This window comes from Crassostrea angulata, chromosome 4 (assembly GCF_025612915.1).
Source record: "Crassostrea angulata isolate pt1a10 chromosome 4, ASM2561291v2, whole genome shotgun sequence".
NCBI lineage: Eukaryota > Metazoa > Mollusca > Bivalvia > Ostreida > Ostreidae > Magallana > Magallana angulata.
Window position 1 is genome coordinate 50,563,418 of NC_069114.1, and position 8,567 is coordinate 50,571,984.

General features: G+C 34.4%; 1 pseudogene; it reads right to left on the bottom strand.

Annotated features, from left to right (window-relative positions):
* Window positions 1-5,796: 5,796 nt before the first annotated feature.
* LOC128180008 (uncharacterized) lies at window positions 5,797-7,866 on the bottom strand (annotated as a pseudogene).
* Window positions 7,867-8,567: the final 701 nt, after the last annotated feature.

Below are 8,567 nucleotides of genomic sequence, written 5' to 3' on the forward strand. Positions count from 1 at the left end.
AAGATGGAGATTCAAAAAAGTCATCTACTGTAGGGGACCTAAGGGTCACCTTAAGTGAAATATCCAAAAGGAGACCATAGGTCACCTTATGATCTAAATTGATGTAGTAATTATTAATTCTGTAAATTAATACGGTGATCAGAGATCCGTTAATGTTATTTTACAAGATGAAGAATCATAAAATATCATCTATTGTAGGTAAACCAGAGTTCGTTTTAGGTCTCGGATATGTGTCGTAATAATTTTGTTAATTAAGAAGGAGATCAGAGGTCACCTTATTTCATTTTATAAGGTGGAGATACAAAAGTAATCCACTGTAGAGAGACCAAAGTATTCCACGGTAGAGAGACTAGGGATAAAATTTTATGAATTATCAATAAGGAGATGAGATGTCACCTTTAGACCTAAATTATTGTAGTAAATTGTTCATCAATACAAAGACCAGATGCCACTTTCTTTTACAAGATGGAGAATTACCATGCAGAATTCATCCACTGTAAAGAAACCAATGTCTATTAGGAGACCAGAGGTCAACTTAGCTTCTAAATCAATGTAATATTTTGAAAATCAATACGGATACCAGAGGTTATCTTATGGCTTTTTAAAAGACGAAAATCATGCACTATATTTATATTGTTTATTAGGAAGAACATAATTGTTAGAGGGAACAGGTGTCACATAAAGATGATTATAAATACGTAAACCAGAGTTCGCCATATGTTGTACATCATTGGGGAGACCAGAGATTGCATAACTTATAAGGAGACAACAAGTTAAAAATGTGGTGTGTGAAAAATTATACTCTAATCTACTGAACACAAAAGTTCAGACTTTAATTGATTTTATAAATAAGCAAAAACGGTACACATTTCGATCACATTTATTCCTTATTTTTTGTCGTCAAAGGAAGTTAGGGGGGGGGGGTTAAAGGGGTGACGATTTGCTCGTCTTCATTTTTTTCTCAGATGCAATTCACAGTAGGTGAATCAGACTGTCTCAGGTAAATCAACAATGAAATTCAATAGCAGTGTTGTAAGTACGATGTATGCCGAAAACAGCTCTGTATGAAAAAAAAAATATCACACAGTTCTCATCACTAACGGGCTCGAAAATGTCAGATATTTTTTTTATACAAAACTGTTTTGGCATGCATCCATTGCGGAAACCAGAGGTCATCTAATGTAAATTATTATCAAATCATTTTACCATTATATTAAAGTATCAGTGAAAAGTCTATGGGTGGGTGGCTGGGGGGGGGGGGGGGGCAAAACTACATCTTTCTACAGGCTAAACCTACGTATACAGAGTAGGAAGGTGAAGTACTTTGATATTTTAATGAGGAGGATTTTGTGTTACATTTAACTTATATATCCTTAGGGGGACCACAGGTCACCTTATGTCTATATAACGTATATCATATATCTTTCAAATAACAGTCAATGTTGAACTTTTTATCCTCTATAGTGTATTTCCAATACTTAGAGGGTTATTCTTTTAAAAAAAATACATTTCTGCCTGTTGTATATTATTTCTAAAGGCTATACTAAGTAGTGGTACTAGTTATTTTACTTTCACTTTGCGGTTGTAATGCACTACATTTTGTAGCGGAGTGCACAGATTTGGTAGTTGTGAATAAGCAGGTGACCTGGGGTCCTAGTTGAGCGTACGTTTTATCCTCCTGCGTTTGAATAAGAGTCTTCAATGACGAACCTGTTTTATTCATGGTCTAAATCTGGTTAAATCCGTGTGTGTAGCATACAAGGACGCTACAAGGTCTGTGGTCCTCTTAAATTGCTTAGAAAAGACAAGGACACCCCTGCAAATGTTACTGTCATTTACATTTACACCACGTGGTTTTATTTGACCCTTTCAGTTTTGCAGTAAAAATCGTGTCTTGTAGGTTTAGTCTATTTTAGTCCATTTACTAGCGTGTTTGCAGATTTAACCAAGCATTCTGAGAGTATTGCATAAGCAATACACGTCCCCTACCGGTTTGTAGAAATTTGTGAAAACAATGCATGCCGAATCAACAGACCAACCCGATAACGAACCCGATTATAATAATACAAAAAAAACCTGTCGATTAAATTTACAACACAATGCTTGACACTATTTTACAGAACTTGTTTGTTTGTTAGAACAATAACAGGAATGGTCCAATTTATGCACGATATTATTACTTACTACATACTTTCCTCGTTTATTCAATACACACCGAACCCGATAATACGAGAGCCGAATAGGGCCACATAAAAAAATATTTTTATCTCGTAATTACGAGAAAAGATCTCGTTATTACGAGTTAATTATCTCGTAATTACGAGAAAAGATCTCGTAATTACGAGAAAAGATCTCGTTATTACGAGTTAATTATCTCGTAATTACGAGAAAAGATCTCGTAATAACGAGAAAAGATCTCGTTATTACGAGTAAATTATCTCGTTTTTACGAGAAAAGATCTCGTTATTACGAGATAATTATCTCGTTATTACGAGAAAAGATCTCGTTATTACGAGAAAAGATCTACATAAAATGGTGCGTTTCTGAAAAGAATTCGACTGGATCACCCTTTCAGTCTTTTTCATTCAAGAAACGTTGATTCAATTTTGATTAATATTTAAAAATAACGACGATCATTTTTCATTAATTTCTACATATCAATTATTGGATTTGACAATTTATCTTATATGAATAAAAGGAGAGAACTTCATGTAATTTTACTATTCAACTTATATATATTATAATCCCACTACGAAGTAAATACAAGGTAGTCCTATAGTCGTAAAAGTTACAGATAACTTTAATGACTTTATTGTTTCAGTCACGGATATGGATATACACGATTTACCCGAATTTGTGTTTTATATGTTTATACACAACCTACATGTATATTGAAAATAATTGAAAACAAATTACACGTATCCTTCTTAATTATTGATAAACAGTTCGATGAATTTATTAATCAATCTGCTTTGCTACTTCTTCTGAAATTTCTTTAAAACTGCTTGATCCGATTTTATATCAAATTATGCTTACGCTTTTAAACGATGATTATGCTAAGTATGTATATATCAATAGACATTGCAGTAGTTCATACACTTTACATGAAAATATTAGACTAATGAAACGCAACATTTTAAATAGATCTTTTCTCGAAATAACGAGATAATTAACTCGTAATAACGAGATCTTTTCCCGTAATAACGAAATTTTTTCTCGTAATTACGAGATCTTTTCTCGTAATTACGAGATCTTTTCTCGTAATAACGAGATAATCAACTCCTAATAACGAGATCTTTTCTCGTAATTACGAGAAAAGATCTCGTAATAACGAGATAATTAAATCGTTATAACGAGATAATTAACTCGTAATAACGAGATCTTTTCTCGTAATTACGAGATCTTTTCTCGTAATAACGAGATGATTAACTCGTAATTACGAGATCTTATCTCGTTATTACGAGATAAAAATATTTTTTTAAGTGGCCCTATTCGTCTTTCGTACGATAATGATCCCGAACATTAAAAAATTGGAATACAAAAAATTAATTTTCTCAAAAATACGTCAACCAGACGTTACAAAAATGTAAACTTGATCTGTAGTTTGACATTTGGAAGCTGTTGAACAAATTTCACATTATTCCTCAAACGCAGAAAGAAAAAAGTGTGGAAAACTGAAGTGGGACAGACAGACGGACGGACGGACAGACAGACGGACTGACGGACGCAGAGGAAAGCTATAGTCCCCTCCCGTGAAAACCGGTAGGGGACTAATAATATACAAGTATTAGTAAGAGTGCTGATCTGCAATCGTAAATTCAAATTATTTATTTGTGTTCTGTTTTTTCAATCATTCAGCATATTTGAAATCGATCCACTGGTGATGGAAGAGATTTTTGGCAAGTAAAAAAGGGAGTCCCTAAAAGGATTATTCCATATCTTTTATGACAAGCGATGTCAAACTTGAAAGTATCATTTTTCATTTTAAAAAATTAAAAGCATGCGCATGTGAGGTAAAAAAGAAACTACGTTTCAAGCGAGACGATCATTTCTTTGTCAACAAAACCAATGATAAAACCATGAACAAAACTCGTTCCATAACCCCTGTACTTGCAAATCTCATTTTGAAAAAAATTCAATATTTGGTTTCGGGTGGATGCACACGAATCCTGTTAACTAAATGCATACCTAAAAACCATGGCTTTAGGATCGTGAAGCGACTTGAGTGAAACTTTGAAAAATTCATAAGATTATGATAAATCATAAAATTACAATTAAAATTTGTAATTATCAGCATAACATAAAGTCACATGTTTAAAGCATTTCATTTTTCGATGTTATTAACTGCTTAATTATCCTGGCGCTATGAACATAGAAAGGAAAGGGAACGTATCATCGGGAAGGGGGGTTACTTCTTATCGCAACAGACGTCTTTTTAAGTGAATACATAGAACAGTAAAATTTTAAGAAGTCTGTGAGTTATCTCCCTTATATTGGTTAGAACTAGTGACACTCATCAAAGACAAGGAGTCAGTGAGTTATCTCCCTTATATTGGTTAGAACTAGTGACACTCATCAAAGACAAGGCGTCTGTGAGTTATCTCCCTTATATTGGTTAGAACTAGTGACACTCATCAAAGACAAGGAGTCAGTGAGTTATCTCCCTTACTTTGGTTAGAACTAGTGACACTCATCAAAGACAAGGAGTCAGTGAGTTATATCCCTTATATTGGTTAGAACTAGTGAAACTCATCAAAGACAAAGAGTCTGTGAGTTATCTCCCTTATATTGGTTAGATCTAGTGACCCTCATCAAAGACAAGGAGTCTGTGAGTTATCTCCCTTATATTGGTTACAACTAGTGAAACTCATCAAAGACAAGGAGTCAGTAAGTTATCTCCCTTATATTGGTTAAAACTTGAGACACTAGTACTCATCAAAGACAAGGGTCTTGAGTTATTTCCCTTATTTTGATTAGGACCAGTGACACTCATGAAAGACACGGAGTCTGTACGTTTTCCTTCTTTTATTAATAAATTGACTAGTATTCAATGGCAAAATCGTTTTGTTTTAAACGTTTTACTAATAACAGTTAAATAAAAGTAGTCTGTTGAGACAAGGTTTTACTGTTTGAATGAATTTTTTTTCTTTATCACTGTCTGTAAGAAAGTGTGTAAAAGCTCTGAATTGTCATTGTTTGCATATATCAATTTCTTCCCATAGTTTGATTTTGGGGTACTCCGACACTTTAATCTGTTGTGTGCACACGAAATCTGGCTATTAATTAAAGAGTCCCGGCTTTGACGATGTAGAATTGGTTGCAACCATCAATTACAATAATGTAGATTAAACTTTTGGATTGTCGAACATGTTTGAATTAATTCGGAATTCTTTTCACTGAAGTCAATTCAGTCTGCTGCATCGTATGTCTCAACATCTCAACATTAAGTCGTATAATATTTATATATATATATATAGAGAGAGAGAGAGAGAGAGAGAGAGAGAGAGAGAGAGAGAGAGAGAGAGAGAAATGACAATCATTCATATAATGTTTGTTCAACCCCATCAAAAATTGGGGTAAGTAGATAACAATTTGCAGAAAATATCAAATAAGGATATCTTAAATTTCATCAAACCAAAATAATAGAAAACTTATTATAATTAATCTCATCCTAAACGTTGGTTTCAGAAAAAAATAAGATGGAATGCCCTTATGTTGAAATGAAGGCTGGAAACCAATCTAAATACACTATACAATTTTAAAACCGTCGTGAGTATGATAGTTGAAATAAAACTATCAATTGTTTAACTGACTGACAACATCTTGTATTCTCATATGTGTAGCAGTTTGTATTCCCTGCAATGGATCCTGTGTGAGTGACTGTTGATATGAGTATAGAGCAGCCTGGAGGTTCCCTGCCATCTGTTGACAGATCCCCAGGATCTCCCATGAGATTTCTCTGTGTAGATCATATATATATAGTCCCTGTTTATGGTGGACTAGGACCTGTAGCTCATCGAGAGCTGCTTGTGATAGTGTTGTATCAATGTGTCTGTAACACAAGAACTCTAGGAAGTGTAACATTACAAACACTGGGATAACTAATATAGTCTGTCTGTTCTGAATAGCAGACTGTTGCTCTGGGATCAGTTCACTGATAGAACAGATAACATTGTGAAGTATGATATCATCTGCTAAAGCCTGTCTCATCTTTGTAGACAAGGATTGTCCCCCTACAGCCTCAGTATACCTCTCTCTGTCTACATACATGTATATATATATCAGATATGGCTGTGCTAACTTGACCTTTGTCATCTCTAAAACAGATAAAGCTTCCCTGTACCTGAGTGTCTTGTAATAATACATAGCAATGTACAACATATCAGAAACTAGCCCAAACTTAGTAGCTAATTTCAGCATATGACAGGACATTTTGTCTGCAATATACATCTGATTGTTGACACCGGTGTAAGTGTACTTGTTTGATGTTATAAAGGCAAGATTCTGAAATATTGCAACTATAAGTCTCTGTAATGTAAGAGCCTGATAGTGTGTCAGGGGTAACTGTACCAACTGTTCTACTGTTTTTACCAACCCTTCTACTGTTTGTATGACTTTGGTAAGGACGGTTGTTTGTGAAAAAAAAGCACCAAAATCGGACTCACTGACAAGTTCATGATCATGCTGAACTTCAGACAAGGTGTGTCTTTCATTTGTACAAATAAAAAGTCTGGGATTGTACAGGATATCAATGATGTAGGACCTGATAGACGCACTCTGTAACAGACAAGCCAGACCTTTCTTGTACAATTCATGTAACTGTAGGAACAATCTGTTTTGTGCTGAGCCATTGACCTTTGTCAGAAACATGTTGTTTTGGGGGGATGAAAAAATTCGGACAGATCCCCTTGTACACCCATTTAAGGAGAAGTTTAAAGCAGACCCAGAAACCGGTCAGGAGATTTTGTAGACACCAATAAGGTAGTATGTTTTTTGAATCACCCAGAAAACGGTTGTCTTCATGTGATAGGAACACAACAGTTTATTGGTTTCTTCTGATTGTTGATCTATAACTTCTTTTAAAAATATTTTTAACAATCCGTATGTCAGAAATTGACAGTGGTTCATTGAATACACAAGTTTATATTCTGCCTGAGAAAAGGAAAATCACTCTTCATTTTCATGAATTCCTAATGGGTGTCCTATTGCTACAAAGTGACACCCATTTCTGACAATGTCATCAACAACTTCAGGAATAGGCCATGAGTGACATCTATCTATCCATGAGGAGGCAGACGGAGGCCAAAAGTCACAAACAAAACAGTAAGCAATGTCATATTCCAATCTTCCCACTTTACCAGTACCACAGGGTCCATGAACTGTAGAATCAGGAAATGCTGCCAAACAAGTTAACTGTCTGTATATAGAACTAGATATGTAGACCCTGTCATTCGTTCTGACTAATGCTGATTCGACTTTTCTGATTGTTCGTGGTGTCAATAACTGAAGTAATGTGAATCCTGGTGGACTCTCAGAATTGTCAGAGAGAATCAAGGTTGTATTGGCTGTGTTGTAATACTCAGACTGAGACATGTCCATAATCACTCGGTGGTTTTTTGACCAGCACATCTTGTCTAGATCCGATCCCTTCAGTCTGAATCCTTCTCTTCTACTTCCACTTAGCATCTCAATGGTCCCACCATTAGGTGTCACTCGTCTCTCCACCATCTCCCTGATGTCCCATGTCTCCCTCCTCAGGGCCACCATCTCCGTGATGTCCTCTGTCTCCCTCCTGATTGCCACCTGTTGTGAGATCCCCACTATCTCACAGAGTCCCACAAACACTGACTCTGACATGTGCTGCATTCCCTTAAATCTGTTGTTATCTTTAAAATATAGGGAAAACTCCTCTCATTTTGTTTCTTGAACAAATTATATACATCAGCAAATCAAAATGTATAATATTAATTATATCTAGATTTGATAAAACAAATAAATAGATATAATTTACTTACATTCTTAGAGAAAAGAATTCCATCTTCTTAGTAAAGTAGTGTAAAAACTGTGGAAAAAATGTTCTACTATTTACAGGTGCTGAGATTTTTGTAGTTTTATTTTGTTTCATTTTTATTTTGTTTTTATTTTATTTAAATTGTAAATATGAGTCATAACAATACGTTAATTATGTCGAGCTGTTAGGTGATATCGTATTGTTTTCATAACTACTATATATTTCTGTTTATAACCAACAATTTCCTTCCTTGTTAAAAAAAAAAAAGTGGATAAAATTAAGGATGCTCGACACACCAGTATATTATTTGATGTAATGATTAAGAACCTTATTTGAAATATGCTTTTAAAAAAATGATACCAACATCAGCATTAAATTACTTTGTATGATTTTTATTTTTTGTAATATTAAATATTATAGAAACCGGAAACATCGATTTTGTTGCACAAAGAATATTTGAGAGCTAAAATTTGTATCAATTGATGCACAATACAATTATCAATAAATACACGTCAAAGATAGACAGGCTCCGCCGTCACCAATATTTTCAAATCAC